The 22,955-nt window shown below is 40.4% G+C and overlaps 1 long non-coding RNA gene across 1 annotated transcript; it reads right to left on the bottom strand.

The window, feature by feature from the left end:
- Nucleotides 1-92: 92 nt before the first annotated feature.
- LOC110367053 lies at nt 93-11,174 on the bottom strand. Its single transcript, XR_004933272.1, has 4 exons — nt 11,111-11,174; nt 3,728-3,960; nt 262-339; nt 93-172 (listed from the first exon to the last, which is right to left on the bottom strand). It is a non-coding gene; the product is annotated as an uncharacterized LOC110367053 (long non-coding RNA).
- Between the last annotated feature and the right edge of the window lie 11,781 nt (nt 11,175-22,955).

Raw genomic sequence — 22,955 nt, 5'->3', positions numbered from 1 at the left:
GTGTTTCCAAGTCCACTTTTGTGATGTCATCAAGGAGAAGTGCAGGGCAGATAGGACTTGAATACTCTAGGCGTGTTGATTGAGCTTCACTTACTTTTAGGCAGAAGCCATAGACAGGCACTCACAGAGTGTGCAAGTAGTCCTCAGGTAAATCGAATACTTTTGAGAATCACTGCAAACAAAAAAAAAGAAGAGGTTTTTGGCATTTATGTTCATATTCTAACCTGTTAAGGTGGCGAAGTTTGAGTTCTGTACACCCACCTTGTTTTGAAAACCCAAACCACAAGGCTGTCGTTGCTGCAGAACCAGAAGGACACACCTCATTAACCACATCCGAACCTGGGCATGTGACAGGGTTGTGCAAGAGGGGATGCTAAGTCTTTTTCATTTAAAAAAAAAAAATCACACCAAAAGTACAGTGGAAAGTTTTACTGCGATGCATACAGTGACTAAAATTTGAAGAACTATGCTTCAGTGAAAGAACAAACATGTTTTTCAGATGTGGCAAGATGTGTAAATTAGGGTTGGAAAGATGTGCAGCCTAACAACCATCTAACCACAACAACCTGAATTATATTCTGCCTGTAAAATCGCAACTGGTTTTCATATTCCGTTATGATTTTTGTCTGATCATCCTTTTTAAAATATAAGACCATATTTAATAGGCTTTGTACAAAATGTTAAACTGCTTAATTTAAACACCTAAGAGAAAACAACTGACACTCCAGTATATATATATATATATATATATATATATATATATATATATATATATATATATATATATATATATATATATATATATATATATATATATATATAAATAAAATGAACCCAGCACAAATTAACCTCTCAGCACAGAAAAAGCAGACAGACACAATTAGCGAGAGCACAGCAGGATTTAGCAGCTAAGGAGTCAGAAGGCTCCCTCAGGAGTTGAGCGAGGCCAGAACGGAGCAGTGAGAGACAATATTGGAAACATGTCCACAAATGGATGCAAATGTTGCTCCAATGGATGTGTAAGTAAGCAGCTGTTTACAGCTCAGAAAGGTGATGATTAGCTGTGGAGGAAACAGTGCTGTTTGAATTACTATTGGCCAGACATCCCTAGAGGGACATCTTTCATATTAGAGCTGCGTCACCGTGATGTGACCCCAATCTCACTACGATTGCTCAACTCTTAAACCTGATGTTCAAGGTGTTTATAAGCGTTAAATCCTTTTTTTAAAATCCACAAGAAGACTTCAGGACAAGGTGTTCTGGGTATTTACTGCAGTTTAAAGTCCCACATTGATGGGTGGAGCTGTAAAGCCGCGGCTGAAGGGAAGTTGTGAAGTGTAGCTTCGGTCGCACTAAATATAGAGCTCCACAATCTTCCTACAGGGCTGTGCTGAGGTTTGGCTGTTTTTATTTGAGCTTCAGAACAAGATGTGAAAATAAAAAACAGTAAACATAGTTTTATTTTTAGATTTAAAGGCTTTTGTCTCGTGATGACCTGCTCCAACCATCTCATTTACCCTCCATCACAGCCATAGTAAACCACGGAAACCCTCATGATTTTCTGCATCTTGTCTCTGTTTGTGAACAGACTATAAATAACAGCACAATGTTGAATTCAAGGCTGCATTTTTTTTAAAACACTATCCACTTGTGCATTGATCCAGTATAAAGAATACACACTGACAACACAAACACAGCTGCATAATTGGATTTCTACTGAAAGGTTTCAAAATAAAAGTAAAGCCACTCTTGAAATCACAATAGGCAGAATAATGTAGTAAATATCTGTTTTTAAACTTCAAGGCCATGACCGTACCCCTGAGGTACGCTGTATCCTAAACATCACTGCATCAAAACTCATACCATTTTATTCCCTATATCATTCTGCAGAGGGCTGTACCCATCCATTTTCTTATGTTTCATTCGAGATGGAGTCACAGATGTAACAGGTTCGTGGCCCTGGCATCTCTCCCTCCTGTGACACACCTGAGCTTCTACAGCGGCATCCCGAGGAGTTTCCAGTCCTAAAGGAAGTCACGCTCCCTTCAGCAAGGTCTGGGTGTGTCAGGAAGTCTCCTCCCACTGGGAGGAGCCTAGAAAGACTAAAGGAAGGCATCTCATGCAGTCCAAATCTTAAATGAGGAGACTGTTTATCTAGAACCAGAACCAAACACGGAGAAGCAGCATTTAGTTCCTATGCTCCACTTATCTGGAACAAACTTCTAGAAAACGGTAGTTCCTTTAAATCGAGATTAAAAACACATTTGTTTAGGATTGCCTTCAACTGTTCTAGTTAAACTGTTTTAAACATAATTAGTTCAACTTTGTAGTCCAACTTTTTTTTATAAATATATTTGCTTTTAGTTTCTATTCTCCCATGTTTTATTTTGTTTCTACATTTTATTCCAACTTGCTTTTATTCTGTTTTATTTTCCCATATTTAATCATGTAAAGCACTTTGCATTGTCTTTGTACTGAAATGTGCTATACAAACAAATTTGCCTGCCTTGCCTTGCCTTGTGGCCTGTTCCCTTCCCAGACTAAGGTAAAGAACGTCGCTGAGGAGAAGGCCTCTCTCCTGGGGCCTGTTATCCCTTCAATTATATCTGGGATAAGCAGATGACAGAGAATGGATGGATGGATGGATGGATGGATGCATTACAAAAACGGAACTTAAAATAAGTAAAATGTTCTTAAAATTTGTGTATTTGTCCTTGATTTGAGCAGGTAAATAAGATGATTTGCCAATGGAACAAGATTTTTGTACTTAAAATAGGAACAACTCATCTCCATTATTTTATTTAAAGTACAGGATGTCTAATTATCTTATTTTAGGGGTCAAAATACTCATTCCATTGGCAAATAATCTTATTTACCTGCTCAAATTAAGGTTAAATACACTAACTTTAAGAACATTTTACTTATTTTTAGATCAGTTTTTGCAGTGTGGATGGATGGATGGATGGATGGATGGATGGATGGATGCATTTGTCATAATTCTTCTGATAGATTCCTTCTGTCAGCCGATTAAAGCCTTTTAGTAATCTGAGTCCCTGCAAATTAAAACTGTATAATTCCACATATTAGTATTGTCATTAAACAACAAAAGGCTGTATGAAGACCCTTCCAGAAAAGTCCTGGAGAGCTATTCATGAGACTTTAATAGATCACAAGAAACTCTGTCTCCTTGGAAGCAAATATTGAGCAATGAGTGGTGGCTGAGGACTTAAGAGCCAAGCATCAGTTTCAATTACGTCCTGTCTCTTGCTGAATTATTCATTTCTATATTTATTTGCTTCAGATGTGTTCGTGACAACCACTTGCTTTCTACCGTGGAAGATGACAAACTGCCTGTTGCAGCTTGAGGATGCCTCTCGCAGGAGGTCACAAATGAGTTGAAGATGTCTCGTTTGTTGACACCGAGCTCTTAATTAAAACAGTGTGGGATAGTAAGGAGTTCACCTCCACTCAAGCATATGCTGCACTTAAACTCAGCTGACGCAACAGAAAATTCACATGCAACCTTAGACTGAAGGGGAAGGGTGGGCGGACAGATTGCTCCGGCACCAACCGGCCATCAGGGACCGCGGAGGAAGGAGAGGAGCCAATCAATAGACTTTTATAGACCCGAATCACGGCTAAATGTTCCTGTTTAGCTCAGCTGCCCCCATTCATCTCCCTCTCTCTCTGATGGCTCATCAGGAACGCAGAGAGAGGTGACACTCACATTCACACCAGCCTGCTTTGAGATGACAACGTTGAGATGAAGTGATGAAGCCGCTCTGGCAGCTGCAGCTGTTTTTGTGCTTGATACGAGACCATTTCACGTTCCTCTGTTGAGTTTCAGGTTGCAGATGCAAAAGACACACGGTACCGGGTGGAAAGTCTGCACGACCAGCCTCCATCAAGAACTTCTGCATTATAAAATTCATGGCTGCCACCTATAGGAAGACCTGATACCTGGTGGGAAAAAAAAAAAAGAGAGAATAGCAGCAACTGCTTTGAAACACCCCAAGCATCAAACTTCAGTGTATTTTATAGTGGTTTCATAGGGTAGACCAAAAAACAGTAGAGCATAATTCAAAGAACAAAGGCTTTTTTATGCAAATGAACATCTGAAAACCGTTGTGTGTATTTCTCTTCCGCTTCCTTGAATCAATGCTTTCTAGAATCATCTTTTCTGCAAGCCTTTTGAGCTACTGTATGTCTACGTGCTTTACAGATTTAGAACCTATTTCTCCCCTCGAAAATGAGCTGAAGCTCAGTCAGATTGGCCAGAGAACACTTGGGAACATTCATTTTCCAGTCTTGCACCAGGTTTAGGTCTGGACTTTGACTAGGCCAGTCTAATAAACAAATGTGCCACGATCTCAACTGCTCAGTTTTGAAATAGCTGAGATCCGGAGCCAGAGCTTTTTGCTGGAAAGAGAACCTCTGTCCCAGCCTCAAGTTTTTTTTTTTTTTTTTTTTTTTTTTGCAGCCTCTGGCAGGTTTTCTTGTTGCCTTGTTTTTAGCTCCATCTATCTCCACATCAACTCTGATCAGCTTTCTTTTCCCCAGGATGCTGCCACCACCATGATCAACATGTTAATCACTGTGTAAATTATGGATTCAGGATTGCGTGTAACGATAGTACTCCTCCACTGATAAAGGCTTTTTCGCATACAGGCTCAAAAGTTTGCTTTATTTGACCGTGTTGCTCATCTTTGCTCTGTCCCCCTTCATGGCTTTTGGCAAACAGCAAACAATACTTCTTACGGCTTTCTTCTTGCCACTCCAGCGTAAAGGTCAGATTTGTGAAATGCACGGGTAATTATTGCCTTGTGGACATATTCTCTCACACCCCAGCTGTGGATTTCTGCAGCTCCTTAAGAATTAAAATGGGCCTCTTGGCTGCTTGCCTGAGTAATGCTCTTGTTGCCAGGTCCGTCAGTTTAGGTGGACAGGCATGTCTCGCCAGATTGGCAGTGGTGCCATACTCTTTTCATTTTTAAGTGATGGTTTGAACAGTGCTGTGTGAGATGTTCAAAACTTAAGAATACTGTTTCAAATCTAACTTGGCTTCAAATTTCTCCACGACTTTATTTCCAACCTATCTGGGCTGTTACTAGTTTTCATGATGCCGTTTTTTTATTAATGTTCTCTAACAAACTTCTGGGACATTCACAGAACAGCTGGATTTACACATAAATTAAAGTAAACACATGTGAAGCCTATTCACTGAATTTGTGACGTCTAAAATTGATTATTTGCTCTGGTTTTAGTTATGGGTATCAGAGTAAAATGCGATGAATGCAAAAAGATGGCATACTCTTTTAGAGTAAAATAAAAAGTTAAATCACATATTAATCTTCTCAATTTGCAATTGCAAGTTGCAATAGTCAGGTTGATAATACATATAATATGTACTTTAAGTTATTTAAAAGAAAAATCAACAATCCGAGATTAAGTTTTAATTATCTTACAGTAAAACTGAAATAACTAAAGACACACAAACAAACACAGAAGCACTTTCTTTGTTAGAGAGGGTAATAGTAGACAATCTGTCCCCCAGGATTGCGTCACAGCTAAACAGAATGCCAGGCCAGATGTAGCTACTATGAAAAGAAAAAAAAAATGGTAAGAACATAAAGTTAAAAATTAAAATAACAAATAATGCAGAATTAGAGAACAGTAGGAGAACTCAGAGTGAGAAAAATAGGCCCTGTTGTCCTCCAGTAGCCTAAGCCTATAGCAGCATAACTATAGAGGTAGTTCAGGGTAACATGAGCCACTCTGACTAAAAGCTTTGTCAAAAAGGAAAGTTTTAAGCCTAGTCTTCAAAGTAGACAGGGTGTCTGCCTCACGGACCAAAACTGGGAGTTGGTTCCACAGGAGAGGAGCCTGATAGCTAAAGGATCTGCCTCCCATTCTACTTTTAGAGACTCTAGGAACCACCAGCAGACCTGCAGTCTGAGAATGAAGTGCTCTGTTAGGAACATACGGGGTAATCAGAGCTCTGATATATGATGGAGCCTGATTATTAAGGGCTTTATTTGCAAGAAGGAGAATTTTTAATTATATTCTGGATTTAACAGGAAGCCAATGAAGGGATGCTCAAATAGGAGACACATGATCCCTCTTGTTGATTTTCATCAGAACTCTTGCAGCAGCATTTTGGATCAGCTGAAGACTTTGAACTGCATTTTGTGGATTTCCTGATAGTAAAGAATTACAATAGTCCAGCCTTGAAGTAACAAATGCATGGACTAGTTTTCCAGCATCCCCCCTGGACAGAATATTTGTAATTTTGGCGATATTCCAAAGGTGAAAAAAAAGGAAACCCTAGAAACCTGTATGAACTCAGCATGCAAGCGTGTGTTTATGTAAGCGTGCGTTTGTCATAACTTGAGAACTAACGAGGATAAACGAGCCACAAATGCGCCGAGGACGGGGAGGCCACAGGAATCCCCATGGCGCCTTGTTGTGTACGCACTGACCGTTTAGCCAGCGCATTCCTGCAGCTCTCGCAAGCTCTAACCCCGCGACAGCAGAACCTAAGTGACTTTTCCCAACTCCAGGAAATTATGATGGACAGAACGTGTCTGCGCAGCCTTATCAGCACACATTGTTCCAGACGAGAACAAGGAAGGAATAGGCCTAATCGTCCCTCAGTGGCCAGCGCTCTCTCTGAATCTGTCTCTCTCTTTCTCTCACACACACACACACACACACACACACACACACACACACACACACACACACTGACCTTCATCATACCTACACTGACTCAGCATTTGCTCCTTGATGCTGAGTGATTGTTCTGCTTCCTGTGGGTGCGATCGGCAAGTTTTCAGGAGCGTTTCCTCTTTTAATGGCGTTGAAAATCCAGGAAAGCTCGAGCTCATAAATCCAGAGCATGTGGACCAAACCTACTGGAGTTAATGATTTATTTAACAGGCAAATGTTTATGATGAGCAATCAGTGTTGCCACGTATGTTTACTGCAGTGGCAAAGCCTTAGTTTAGAATATGATCCTGACCGAGAGTTATGCTTCAAATTCTGTGAGTCTGCCAGGAAGTTTATGATTGTGAAATTAGGTTGATTGAAGCATGTGGCTGGAGGCGGGCCCCTGATGAGCTGCAGGGATAAATATCTGATGGCAGCAGCATGATTTAATTCATCGAACGCTCAGTGCATCTCTCACACGATCCTTTCCTTTTATTTGTCATACCCTTCGATTGTTACGAACACCGAGGAGGTTAACTTGAGCTATGTGATCCAGGAAGTAAGTTTAATATCTGATGGTCAAGTTTCAGGCAGCCCTGCATGAAACTGATCTGTGATAAGGAAACTGAGGTCATCTGTAGGTTTCATATTTGCTGTATTGAATGTCAGCGACAATCTGTCACTGATGCACGGATTCAAACACAATTTTAGTTTAGTAATCAATGTCATGCCATTCATATTTACAGCCAGACATATGCAGGAGAGCTCATTTCCGACAGGACTGTTCCAGTCCCTCACATTTTTGTTAAGGAATTTATGTACCACTCTTCTTCATAGCATTGCTTCGGGTCATTGAAATTTGAGAGATCTGTTGTTCCTTCCCCCTCTTAAGGTCTAACCACAGCATTTTTAATCAAGTTCAAGTCTCCACTTTGATTGGAGGATTTGTACATCTAGATTCCTTTCTTTCTCAGACATTTTGTTGGAGATTTGCGGCTGTTCATAGGACCATAACCTTGTCAATGAGCCAGCTTCAGCCCCTTTTAAAGGTTGAACCCAGGTTTGGGTTGATAAAAGCGACAAACAGAGCAACACGTTAAGATGGCAGCAGTGGCACTTTTGAGTAAAATGTAGAGTCGGTTTGTTTATGTGGGAACCGTTTGGATCCTTAGACAAAGATGTCAACCAAAAACCTCATCAAGTGCAAGACTTGGTACTCGTCGGTGTCTGTGTACCTCGGCTACACAGCAGATCTATGAAACAGGCTGAAGTTTAAACACAGAGTGATCTATCAGCAACAGTAAGTCGCCGTATTTCTAAAACATATTTGGCCAAAGTTTAAAAACACGTATGAGATCTTTCTGGAACCTATTTGACAAAAAATGGGGACAAATGTCTATGGTGAAAACAACTTGGTCTTTTTTGCGCCTTTACAATACATTAAATATTTTTCACAGCACATTTACCACGTTGACCAAAGTTTTGGCCAACTGAGTCCAGAATACTCCTTTGACTGCAAACCAATCCCAAATCATCAGCCTTCCTCTTCTGTGTGTGACAGATGCATCAAGGTTTTTGTGCCATAATCTTAAACAGTGCATCTTGCTGATTCCAGAGCACGTACTTAAACATCTTCCTCGACTTTGTCACTTTTCCTTTGGTTCAGGATCCGCTATCAGATCAACATTTTGATTTTCTTAGTATCTCTACTTGAATAAACTATTCTGAATGGGGAAAACCTTTTTATCCCTGTGAAAAGGGGATGCTTTCACTCTGGCCTACAACCTGGTCAGATTTTACTGCCTCTCAATCTGGATGAAGAAGTTGTCATAAGAATGAAATTCATTCAATTAGTTTATTTTGGCTGTGTCGTTTCCTGAAATGACTTTTGCTGCATATTGGAGCCGTAGCTAAACCAAATTCAAACAAGCAAATGTTAGCGACACGCTGATAAAAGATGTACCGCAGACCGCCCTCAGCTTCAGAGTCTTATTGAGTCAAATCTGCTTCCGCAGTTGTGTTTGGCCCAGTGCGGGAATGAACAGAGGGGAAATCTGTTTGAGTAGGAAGAGAGCCTGTGCAATCTGCCAAATCAAACGGAAGAAGAGGTCTCGACAAAAAAAATTGCTTGGTTCCCAGGCTATTTTGACTCAGTACCTGGGAAAAAAACCAAAACAGAATCAACCACAGATTCCTTGTGCTAATGACGGCATTGACCATTAAAACACCACGCTGTGCATGTGTTCCCTGCTTATCTGCAAATCCTAACACATTAGCCAATCTGAGAAAAACAGTTCTGCGCCAAAGATGCCAAAAGGTTTTCAGACACACACATAATGCGAGTTCAGACAGATTAAACAGGGCGCTGCAGAAGCCACTTGTTTGTTTTGAAAACTTAACCAAAAGCAGCTGCGAGATAGAGCCTCAACGGCCCGGCCTTTCTGCACGAAGCTGCAGCTGCCATGCCAACAAAAACACACCGACCCCATTGCAGTGACCTCCGACCCCGCTGGTGTCCTGCTTTACAGGATACATCCCTTATTCCAACACATGATTCTCTCCTCGTGTAAAATGACTGACTGTCGCTGCCAGAAGCTGCCGAGTGACAACTGAAGTTCAAGAGGAAAAGAACCAACAAACCGGGGAGCATTCTGAGATTTACATTCCACTTAATCATACTGCAGGGGGGTTAGGACATTTCTTGTGAGTAAACTTGGTCAGACTGGAGCCAGACACAGAGGCCAGACGGTTTTATTGCACTGTGGGATTACGAGCTGGCTAAAATGAAAGTGTATCTTCACGGCTACCAGGCTCGTGATCTTCAGGGCTGCTGACAGGCCGCTGCGTGGCCTCTGGAGGTTACGCAGCCTGGGGAGTTTTTTTTTTTTTCCTTCTCCCCCTTTTACACCAGAACAAACATGTACATCAGGGTGAAGGAATGATGCCCCATGACATTCGCTCTAACATCACCACAGGAGACGCCCGGATATTTGGCTAATTAGATAGCAAAGGAGCTCTGAGTGTGCAGTGATGTGGAGTTCAGGTCAGTTGAGACTTTTTATTAAAATCTACCAACTTAAGCCGACAAACAAACACAAAAAACACCCCAAAATAAACAATCTCACATTTCTGTTTGCCATTTATGTGCTAAAATGCTTCCTAAAATCAATTATTCAGAATTCAGCAATAAATATTAAGCAAAAAGCATAAAAAAATACAGCTAAAAGTCAATATAAAAAGATTAATAATGATCAATGTTCATCTCACCTAATTTTAAGTGAATATTTAGGATTGATTAAAAGAACGTGGGTGGTACGGTTCAGTGCTCTGGGGTCCGTATTTGCCCCAGTATGTATCATGGTGGACAAATACTTTCATACCTTTAAACACAAGCAAGGAAAGTTTAAAATGAACCCACTGGGAAGCTAGACCAAAACAGATGATGAAATAATGAAGGTTATTTCCTGTTAGAGAGAGCCTTCTCTGTTTAGGATAGATTTGAGATGCCAAATGCTAATTGTCGTTTTTTTTTTTTTGATGCTTTGCTGCTCTCTTTTTCACGTTTTTTTTGGCCACTGCTCTGATTGCCTCTGATGAGCAGACACACCTCTACACCAACCTGCCACCATCTTTTAAATTATTTTAGATCAACGCTCTTCCAGCCTTATTGCTCTGTTGGTCAAGATAAATAAGGGTAAATTCCCTGTGATATGAAGTAAACATTTCCCAGTGTCCTTTTCTGCGTCTTCTGATTTTTAGAACCTCTACTCCAGCTGTTATCCAGTCATCAGATGAGTTTTAAGATCAACCATTTAAACGGAAAACTTGTCCAGAGGAGGTTGATGCCTATGTGCAGCAATAGGCAACACATCATACACGTCACTACCATCTCTCAATCCAACACGAGGAGACATCAGACCAACAACCGTACATCCACAAGTTCATATCTAGGGGCAATTTGGAGTAAATTATTCTAACGTGTGTTTTCTGGGCTATGTGGAGAAGCTAAGTACCCAGAAATAACCTACGGGTAGAACTTGCAAGCTCCATTCAGAAAGACGCTGGATGGGAACTCAGTCTAACCCCTCTTGCTTCAAAGCAATAACGTTAAAATGTTCAACGCGAGGCAGCTGCAAACAAATTCATGCTCCCTGAAGTCACACCTGAGCCACACCAATTCCCTTTCTCTGATTTTAGATGTAAACTGCCGTCCAGATTGACTGGAAACGGATATCTGATCATTTCTCAGTTTAAAATCATTTTAACACAGTTCCTTCAGTGTTTCTTGCATTTAAGTCACTTGTAGCTCTTAAAACACAATATAGGCTTTACCATTCCACAAATTAAGGATCATTTTGTTAGGGTGTTCAAATGTAAAACAAACTGACATAAATGATTTTACCTGTATTACTAGAAGACAATATTATTTTAGAGCAAGCACAATCAACTCAAGTCCTCGAGCACCGACGTCCTGCAACTTTTTATATCTGTCTCTGCTTCAACACACCTGAGTTAAATAATCAGGTCATTAGCAGGACTCTGGAGAATGTGACTGATTTCTAAAGAGGTAATTCATCCATTTGGTTCAGGTGTGTTGGATCAGGGACACATCTAAAGGTTCAAGGACACCGGCACTCGAAGACTGGAGTTGACTATCCCTGCTTTAGAGATTAAATTGTCAGAGTAAAATCTATTTTTTCTTTGAGAAGAGGCTTTTTTCTCTCCGTCCAGGTTTGTACGTAGCAAAAGCGATTTATAAAAGTTAAAATAGCAGCATGGCTGCGAACACAGGAAAGTATTGGGCCTAAAATGGAGCCCTGAGGTACTCTTTGAGACACGACACAGTGGAATAATAGTTCTTTAAAGTGACATTTAAAGCTCCTCTGTACAGCTGAAATCGTTTAACTACAAATGTAGACTTGCATCTTCTGCGTAGAAGCGGACCAATCATAAACAGAAAGGTAATTCCTAAATTGTAACTGATTATAATTAATAGCTGCAACCTCGTAGATTTTGATGGTATCTCTACTGTTAATCTTGTAATAATTACTTCTCCTTAATGGACCCTTAACTTCTGATAATTTTTTCTCTCCTCTTATTCATCTGAACATCAAGTAACAACATGAGATTGCTCAGCAGGTGCTTAATCTTGGATCATTAGTGCCAGTAAATGCTGTTCAGTCTGACAAGATGGATAAAAGATAAGAAGAGCACAGTTTGAGAATCTTGTAGTGAGACATAATCACTTTCATTAAGTGATCATGGAATGAAATGGAGTTTAACCAACATTAATTTTCTTCCCTCAAACTGACAGAAAGCATAAAAAAATATTCTTTGATGTTTCTGATTGTCGGTCTTCTCTCTTTCCTCTGAAGCTGTAGGGGGAGTTGACAGCCTCCGACTCCTGACCATCGCAGCGTGAGCGCAGAGCTGGCCAGTGTTAGGTCTCAGTAATTAAGACTTCACGCTGTTCAACTTTAAAAGCTCCTAAATGGGCCTCCAGCCTCCCTCTGGCCTTCCTGTTCAAAGTAATTTGTTTGATTTGAGGCAAGTTGTGCTTCACTTCTTTCTGGACTCCGCCGACACATGCAAGTGATGTGGCAGAACAATGGAGTTCCTCTCCTCCTTTTGTCTGTTTGTGATTTTGTCCTCCCTGCCTCTGAATATGATCACGGTTGTGTTTAATTAAGTCAAAAGTGCCTCAATATTCAGCATAAAGGCAGACAATTAGTAAGCCAAGCAGTCAAACAGAAAAGACTTCAAATGAGAGGATATTGAGAAAAGAGATTGGTGGGCTGTCTCACATCACTTTACCTTCAGCGATGTGGCTAACTTCAAGTGCTTATGCAGCTTCCATCAAATTAGTATGAACTTGTTGATGCTCTGAGAAGTTTAAAAATAATCGTTCCACAGTTTATACATTTGTGGATTTTTGGACGCTTGCATTATGCTTTGTGCATCATCTTTTCTCACTGTGTAGAAATTTCTTTTACATGGTATTTATGGATTATTGTGTGGGTAGCCAGTGTAAGAGAACCCATCTCCAAAACAAGATTTCAAGATTCAAAATTTTGAATTGGATGAAATTGTATTGTATTGCATACGTGACATAGTCTTGGAAGGAGGAACAGCTTATCCTGCTCTCTCCTGTCCTCATTTGATAGTTTTACCGTTAAAGTTGTTATATATAGTCAGTTTTTATTGTCACTCTTACATTGTCTACCTTCATAACTGGATTACTTCAAACGTAAGGACGGTGTGATTTTTTTATTTGTACTTTTTGCCCTATTTTTACTTCCAAGACAAACAAAAGCCAGCTCAGTACATTAGCATCATTATACAAAGACTTCAATCGATAGAACAGGGGGTTTCTCGGCTGGATGTAAGTATGGAGATTAACCCAGGCTTTGGAAATGAAACAACTCTACCAATACCTAAAAACAACTAACAGCATTCGAGCTCCCCAGCCAGCAGCTTACCCACCTGGAACTGTCTTGGAGCCGAGCTGAAAAATAAATCTCATTCTTTGGATCTGACTAGACATCTAACAGGACAGACCCCTCACCTAGATGATACACTGTGGCCAGGAAAGTCAAATTCAATCAAATCATACAAATTGGTCAACAAGTTTCCTATCTAAGGAAACCCAGTAGATTGCATCAAGTCTTGACCAGCAGCATTCACTCCTCTTGAAAGAGTGTAGAGCCACAGTGGACAGTCGTCTGCATTGTTGATGGCTTTGCAGCAATCCCTCATATTGAGCATGCATGAAGCGACAGTGGAGAGGAAAACTCTTCTTTAACAGGGAGGAAAAACCTCCATCTGAGGAAAACCTTGTGTGGATGTTTTCCTCCAGCAGTTAAGGAAGATGGAATAATGTCCATCTTCCTTAACTTTGGTACCAAGAACTAATCAGCCAGCTTGAGCCACAACGCTTCCCGTAATGTCTCCAACTGGAAACCTACTAAACTTTTCTGGAATTCCTCTGGAAAACAGGTTTGCTTCTCTTCAGCAGGAGCCCACGAAGGACACCTCTCCTCCGAACATCAACAAGCAGCATGAGACCAGATCAACACAACAACCTCCTAAAGTGACCCAGAAATCAAAATTTATGCCAAAAGTTCTTATTGTTGTGATTGCAATAGTTAATGGAATGGTAGACAAAGAGAACAATGGTAACATAACACAGAAAATACTCTCACAAACCATTGATCAGCCGAACATTGAGAATCTTATCATACATATTGGAGCTAATGACCTGGCCAAGCAAAAATCAGAAATTCTGAAAAATTACTTTATTCATCTTCTACACGGTCTCTAACGGTCAGAAGTCTGAAAATGAAGGTGTTTATCAGTGGACCAATACCACACCTGTACATGGTGATGAGAATTACAGCAGACTGCTTATGATTAATAAATGCCTTATTAAAAAATGATCTGCCAGCTCCATGAACTTCATTGACAATCGTAAGATTTTCTGAGAGTGCTATCATCTTTTCAGACACAATGGAGTTAGCCTAAAGCAAGATGGAACAAAACTTTTCACTGTCAATATTTTCAATGCTGTTAACAGGTCATTTCTCCAAACACAGGACGATGAAAACAACACTGTCCCAGCAAAGATTGTAGAAGGACAAGTACTTCTCATCTGAGTGCCCAAAAAGCATGCTATTCTCTAAAAGAACCACCTGGGTCGGATTTCTCACAACCAAGTCTGAAACGGGGGACCAGACATTAACGTTACACACATGCTCCTCCAGAATGCGTCTGGCCCCTCCGCAGAACAATACAAGAGAAAACCACTAAGGATCACTAAAAGAAAAATAATCGAAGCCAGCAAAATTAAATCCAATGGCCTATATTCAAATCTTAGAATAATCCCCTGTTCAAAGCAACCGCAGACTGAAGATCTACCACCAAGTCATTTAGACTGGCTCTGCTAAATATAAGGTCATTATCAGCAAAAGGACTTCTGATTCATGACCGAACATAATATTGATATTATGTTTCTGACTGAAACATGGTTAGATGACAATAACTAATCACCTTTACCAATCGAAATCAACGCCTCCCAATTATAATTTTTTAAGGGAAAATAGAAAGCATAAGGGTGGAGGCCTTGCTACAATATTTCATGATTCACTAAACTGTAAGGAAGTTTTCCTTGGCAAATTTGACTCTTTAGAATATTTGGGAATTTAGGTAAAAGGCCATAAACAAACTCTGACACCAGCTATTTACAAAACACCAGAATATGACAATTATTTCTCAAATGACTTTAATGAGCTTTTATGTGTTATCTGCATTGATTATGACTGTTTAATAGTTGTGGGAGATTTCAACATCCATGTTGACAAGCTAAAAGACAGGGATGCAAAATAGCTGCGTGATATACTTCATAGGTTTGGTTTGACTCAACATATCAAAGTAGCAAAGTATAATCGAGGATGCACATTCTGGACTCTGAACATCAGCAAGGGTGTAACTATTTCTATCATCTCTGTAATTGATGTCACCCTGTTGGATAATTTCTTCTGTTATCTTTGAAAACATAACCTCCGTCAACTCACTTAGCAAAACAGACATTGTAACAAAACATTCTTTTACCGAGAACCCAGCTGACACCTTCATCATCAGATCTACTCCTCCATCTCATTTCAAAGCTATAACACAATAGATGAGTTAGTAGATAATTTCCATCCTGAGATTTCAGACGCTATCGATTCCATTGCTCCCATTAAAGTGAAGGTTGTCTCTGGGAGGAAGAAATCTCCATGGAGAAATGCTCCATTAGTGAGATGTGAAAGAAAACATTGTTGTAGGGCTGAACGGCGTAAAACTTTTATTTATATATAAATAAAATTTAATTGAATAAAAATGCGACTTCATGTTTTTTGTGAAATCTACAAAGAAAGGCTCCAAAACTTTCACTCATCACTAAAAATGCAAGGGAAACGTTCTTTGCAGAAATCATAAACAAAAATATCAACAATACTCATGCTTTATTCATCACAATTTAAAGACTCACAAACCCGCCTGTTATTGTACCAGCGGAGCTCCACTCTACCAGGGCCTGCAATGAATTGAATGCCAATGTCTCTGCAGGGATAATCCAAAAATTAGAAAGTTAATCTGGACATCCACACTAAATCCAGTACCAATGTTATGCTCAAACATAAATGCAGAGAGAAGGACTACATTATAACTACTCAATTATAAAAGCATAGAAAAAAATTAGAAATCAGTTAACCTCCTCATTCTGCTGTCTTGATATCCTACCTACAACCTTCCTTTAAAACGGGTATTTCCCCCTAGGCTTTAAAAAGTGCAGTTATTAAACCACTGATAAAAAAGAGCAATCTGGACAAATCGCATCTGCAGAATTACAGGCTAATCTCCAGCCTGCTATTTATCAGTAAAATTATCGAAGAAGCTGTGTTTCAACAGTTAAATAGCTTCCTTACAGTGACCAACCACTTTGACGTTTTTCCGTCAGGTTTCCGTGCTCACCACAGTACGGAGACCGCCCTCGTCACAGTGTTCAGTGACATCCACATAAATGCAGGCTGTGTAAGAATCACAGTGCTGGTTCTGTTGGACCTGAGCGCAGCATTTGAGAATGTTGACCATAACAACAGACTGGAGAGCTGGGTCGGACTCACTGGTAAACACTCAATTGGTTCAAATCCTGCCTAAAAAACAGGGACTTCTTTATGTCAATATGTAACTTCTCATCAAAGGGGGCAAACGTCACATGTGGGGTTCCCCAGGGTTCAATCCTGGGACCTCTTCTATTGAACATCTATATGTTCCCACTGGCTGACGTTTGAACAAGAAACAATATTAGTTATCATAACTACGCAGATGATACACAGCTCTATATTACAATGTCACCAGGTGACTGAACCCATCCATACTATTTTTAGTTGTATTCATTTAATTATTTATTGTACTCCTTTGTATTGAAATGTGTTTGACATATAAGGAGGGGTTAATAATATTTCTGGGAAGCTTTTTTAGATCCATTTTATACATATATATGTATAAGACATATGTTTTATTCATATATATATATATATATATATATATATATATATATATATATATATATATATATATACACAGACAGACAGACAGACAGACAGACAGACAGACAGACAGACAGACAGACAGATAGATAGATAGATAGATAGATAGATAGATAGATAGATAGATAGATAGATAGATAGATAGATAGATAGATAGATAGATAGATAGATAGATAGATAGATGTAAACTAAAGTTGTAAGGTGCTTATTTAGGTCTAAACGTACAGGAAATCATAAACAAAGAGCTTGGAAGACTCTTTTTTTTCTTTATGGAGTCTAGGTAAATACTAAAAATAACACATATGTAATACACACAGAAGAAACTTGTCCTAATTAACCGGACTGATCTCCTGATAGTGCCGGCTTCTGTCTGCTTTTGATACATTAAGCCTGCGACCGGCACCGGGAATGAACTAGAGCCATAAATTTGACACATAATAGCCTTGTTGATGCTGTAACAAAGAGCCACATGTCCTGATTGTGAGCCCGGACCCGATGATACATCATCCAGCTGAACAGCTGACTTTGACAAGCTCGTCTGTCCCAGGCAGGAGAAGTCTTTCTGTCTGATGAAAGACTTGAGAGGAAAGAGCTGCAAAATAAAGGCGACACACTCAAATCACAGCTAAACAGATGATTAAACATTATAATACCCAAACCTGCTGACTGGTTGACAAAAAGCTGAGTTGGCAGGGCCTTAATGCAAAGTATAATTGCCACTCCTCTGCTCCAAGGACTTGGAACTAACTACAGCAGCCTCTCCGGTGGTGGTCTGTAGGGCTCTGACACCGAGTCGGGCAATCAGGGTTCACATGACAAGCCCTGTGCCGTGTACAAACGCACGGCGAGCTGAGAGCGGACGGGCCGTCTGCGGCTGTCAGACTGCATCCACAGAACCACGTCCAGCTGCTCACTGGGAGCACGCTCTGGGATCTGTCGACCGTCCGGTCAGTCAAATCCGAGGCTGCTTATTGAGCCCCGTACGAGCTACAGACTGACAGACACAGGCAGGTGAAGGAAAAAGAGCATCAAGGCTAAAAATAACAACAGAGGAAGCAGAGAATAACAAACACCGAGGCAGACAGAAGGGAACTTACAGCGGAACGGCATATGAATGTAGAAAGTCTTTTTTTTTTTAACCACTATAACAGCAAGGCAAAGGGAGCCAGGCAATCTGTTTGACTCACTGTGGGATGGGACATGTTCCAATTGTCTTGATATTTTTTTTGGAAGGGTGTTCAAGAAAACAGTCACAAAAAATGTAAGAATCCTAAAGATTATTCGTGTTTAAAGCATCATTTGGCCTCAAATGTGCCGAATGAATTCAGGTGACGGCCTCTTTGACTGTCGATGACACCAGAGAACAAACTTTAAGTCCTCCAGGAGGCAAGAGAGTCCAATACTGTTTAAAGACAGTAAGTAAAACAATAAAGCCTCCGTTGACTTAGAAATGATGTTGTGTTTCTTGGGTAAAGACTTTAATTTTTCAAAAAGACGTGGAAAAGATAGGTCCATAGGTCACGGACATTTTAAATTGTATTTCAGCATTTTAATCTTAGATCTATGGTTTCCCTTTTAAAGCACCTTTACCTAGGCATTTGTTATCTACGGTCCATTTCTAAGAGAGAAGTGTGTTTTAAACAATATATAAGAAGTTTATAAGATCCACTGTAGAGAAAAAGTAGGCCTATTTCCTCCTTTACAGATTTTTTTTCTGTTTTTGTGGGTGGGTGGAGGGGGGGGGGTGCACTTAATTGGATCAATTCATGAAAGTTTAACACTGGACCAAAATATCCTGAGTAAATCTCAGTTAAACTAAACATCAGCCTTTTCGATGAGGGGTGAAACGTCTTCCAGAAACAAGAGAAGAAGTCCAGAGCTTCATGAAGGTAAACCGAAAATAAAATGAAGAACTTTCATTTGGCGTTTTAGCTCATGTTGAGATTTCTCTGGTGACATTTTTTCCTCAGCAGCATTTTGTCTTCAGTAGACTGGAGTCAGTGTTATCAGTTAAATTTGTTAGCTGGTGCCAAACAGGATTGATAGAATCACGTTGGACCATGAAGTTTGTTCTTTGCCCCACAAACCTTTTCAACTGTTGCACAAAGAAACTCGCAGATCACTTTATGGCTCTATTCAAGACTATCTTGTTGTTTCCTTTCACATATATATACCCCTCACAGACATTTCCCAGGGAACACGGCATTGTTTTGTGGGGATTAAAATTCACTGCAGATTATATCTGCTCCAGCACTGCAGAACAATGCAGAAGGATGTGGGGGTCCCACTTGTCACCGCTCAGTAAGGTGACCGCCCACCCATCCTGATCAGAGCCTGTGGCATGCCATGAGCCCAATTAGCAGCTGATCCATTTGGGAAAACTGTCTACCTGCTTGCACTTTGCGCTTAAATAAAGCTGAGTGTTAGAGCACGGGGTGTTGCTGATGGTCAGATAGGGATATTTTCCTTTGGTTTGCAAAAAAAAAAAAAAAAAAAATCATCTTGGTTTGATCATATATTGTGGAAAAAGCAACTTGCTGCTCTCAGGACTTTTGTCTCCGGAAAACTTTTTGAGTCAGCAGAGAGAAATGCACCCAAAGTTTTCCGTGGCTGGAGAGTGGGCCGGGAAGCAGCCCACAGGATCTGCTGTGTGAACGGCCCTTGGCACAATTTAGGAGTAACAATGCAGCTCATCGATGAAAACCTTCATTGTCTTTGCCCTCCGTCTCACAGCAGACCCTGCACAAAGGGGGATTTTGTCACAGCGGCCCAATCTGTCGGCAGCGTGTCAATTTATACCACAGACACGTTTAACGTGCGGCTGAAGGTGCTTCCAGCGAGGCTTCTCCACAGAGGCTCTTGTGAGGTTTTCGCCCTCTTAACTTTAGCGGAAAGCAAATAAACTGTTTTCATTTTGTCTGTCAAGCTGGTTATGCGCTCTGCTATTTAAAGGCAGCGTTATACATCACAATGCAAACCTGCTTTGTGGTCCGACAGATAGGAAACCAAACCTCTTTCTGCAACCACACGCCTGAAGAAAAACTTCAGTGAAGACCTCAAGGTTTTTCCTTCGTCTTTTGTTGCCGGACAAAGGACTGTGTCAGGGTAATAATTAGGTGTGTGGAGATGTCTCCCCCCCCTAATTTGCTGCAGAGCTACTTGAAAAAAAAAAATCCAGATGCAGTTAGGATGTTTTACGGAGAACTTCAAGGCTAAACCTGAGATCACAGTTTATAAATTTTATGATAAAGCTACTGTTCACATGAGAGTTTCTATTAGAAAACTGTAAATCTATAATAAAAACATAGCAGAACACATATCTTACTATTTCCGCTGTGCAAACAGGGGATGATCTGGTTTTAGTGAATTCCACAGGTATTATCAAAAATATATTTTACTGTTCAAAACTTGAATTCATATAGATAAAATACACAAGTTGATATATTTCAAGAATTTATTCTGCCAGTTTGAATAATTAGATTTTTTTGCAACACAAAAAAACAAAACAATAATTCCGTTCATTGGAAAACCGGATATTACATAAGATCAAATAAAAAAAAAAGTTTAATACATAATGCTGAAATTTCTGTACATGCACTTTGACCACTGAGCAGCAGTGGAGCCCATTTTCCTCCTTAGTCCGTGTAAAATGTTTCTGCCTCTATGAAGAAGTGACAAGTGATTGCAGCTCATGTGAATAAACCTATAATAGTCCCTGTGTTTAAAAGATTCATACATCTGGATATTTAATGCTTTTAAAGCTTTTAAAAGTACAGAGACATACAAATAATTTAACCAAGCAATTAAAACTAAAGAAAAAGGACTTTCAATATGTACATTGTATAAAATGTGATAAAAAAAGTGTTTCTGGTGAGGATAAAATTCAGACACTCTCAAATTAGTTCCCACTTAAAGTGGTTAAAAAGGCAGATTACATCAGATACACATGAGTGCATAATTATTGTGATAATTTTTGAAGGAGGTTTGCCCTGTTTAAACATTATAGGTTTAGTGTGGCGCGCTCCTGACGGTCAAAGTGAGAATGAACACCGAGGTCAGGTCCAAAGAGCCATCTGTAACCTTCAGAAAGAAGGTCACAGCAGCTTATGAGCCCGGTAAGGGATTTAAACAAGGTCTCAAAATAATTAAACAATCTGCTGCTCAGGTGTGCTAAAAGCAGTCTGCAAGCGAAGAGGCATTGAAAACAGCCACCAACATGCTCAGGTTAGAAAGTTCAAAGCACCTTCACCATGACAGCACACCACAAGATGCTGCAAGATGCCTCCAAAATCCCTAAAACGGCATCATGGGATTTACGGCAACTATTGATCCGAAAGCAAATGCCTCAACAGTCAGAACCAGACTGCACAGGTTTCTTTTTTCCTGAGAGGTGTGAAAGGAGGAAACCTTTGCTGTCTGAGAAAAACATCAGAATGTAGACAAAGACCTGCGACACAACAATGACTCACAACCTTCAAGTAAATCCATCAAGACTGGTGGAGAACTATGAAATGAAAAGACCTGGGCCGAGTCAGAGCCCACAACTCAACTGAGATGCTGTGCTTCTCAAACATCTCATTTGTGAAAGTGAGCGAGGGGACAAACGTTCCTCAGAGCGATGTCTGAGAGGTGGTCTGTCTGGTCAAATGTGAGTCTTCCTTGGGTAGATTGGACAGAGAGGAGTCCAGGGTAGGACGTTGTGGAGTAATTGTTTCAGTGACGTGGCAAAGGAACTCAAGGGCAGGTGATGCAGCTTAGGCCAGCTATGTGAGACCAGCAGGCAGAGAGAGCCAAAGCGTGCAGCTCCTTATAACTCCAGCAGACTGATGAGACTGATTATAAACAGGTGTATGACCCCGTCAGCCACACTCTCCAGCAGAGATCCTCTGCTCAGAAAAAGAGACTCACTTCACTGCAAAAATGGAACTAGAAATACGTAAAATGTTCTTAAAATTATTGCATTTGTCCTTGATTTGAGCAGGTAAATAAGACTATTTGCCAATGGAATAAGATTAATGCACTTAAAATAAGAACAATTCATCTCCATTATCTTGTTTTAAGTGCAGGATGTCTAATTATCTTATTTTAGGGGTAAATATACTCATTCCATTGGCAGATAATCTTATTTACCTGCCCAAATCAAGGATAAATACAATAACCTTAAGAACATTTTACTTATTTTTAGATCTGTTTTTGCAGTGTCGAACACAAACACACCGTGATCGTAACAGATTGTTTTTGTGTGTGTGTGTGTGTGAGGAGTCTTAAAACAGAATCCAGCCACACTGTTCTTCTTTTTCTTTTTTGTTACATTTTCCTACCTCTTGACCTTGCGTAAATGCGCTAAGCAAGAGTCCTCTGGGCTGCACAGCGGCACAGTCGGTAGCACCGTTGCCTCACAGCAAGAAGGTCCTGGGTTTGAAATCCTGGCCTGGGGTCTTTCTGCATGCAGTTTGCATGTTCTCCCTGTGCACATGTGGGTTCTCTCCGGGTACTCCAGCTTCTTCCCTCTGTCCAAAAACATGACTGTTAGGTCAACTGGTCTCTATAAATGGCTCTTAGGTGTGAATGTGTGTGTGTGTGTGTGTGTGCCTGCTGGTTGTGTCTCTGTGTTGCCAGGTAATAGACTGGTGACCAGTCCCCCTCCCAGCCATGCGCGGACAAGCGATTGTAGATAATGCATGGATGGAGTGCTGTGAACAACCAGCTTCTCTGGCTGTCACCCCTGCGGCTTACCCTGCTTGTGGGGAATCTCAATGATTATTTGCCAGACAACTGTTCAGTCAGGAGTCTTCCCCGTGTTTAATTCATCTATATTTGTCTTACGTAACACTCAATTTTCAGAGAAAATTAATTCAGACCTAACCCTAACAGGAAAGAAATGCTAAAATAAATCAAAGTGTGTAATATAGCTAAGTAATGATTTCACCTTGATGAACTGAAATACTAAAATCAGTCTGAGGTTTTTTTTTATGTTATTCATTCATTCGTTTATGCGTTGAAACAGATCCATTGAAGCATCCACAAAAACGAGACACTCGCTCCCATAAACAGACGTGGAACCTGTGACTGGGATTGATTTTTTTGTTTTTTCCCCTCCCAGACCGCCTTCTGTCCTCCCACAGGTGGCTGCAGCCCTAGCCTCGCACGCTTCCCAAC

This window comes from Fundulus heteroclitus, chromosome 18, assembly GCF_011125445.2.
Source record: "Fundulus heteroclitus isolate FHET01 chromosome 18, MU-UCD_Fhet_4.1, whole genome shotgun sequence".
Classification (NCBI taxonomy): Eukaryota; Metazoa; Chordata; class Actinopteri; order Cyprinodontiformes; family Fundulidae; genus Fundulus; species Fundulus heteroclitus.
The sequence above is the reverse complement of the archived record's forward strand: the minus strand, read 5'-3'. Positions and strand labels throughout refer to the sequence as shown.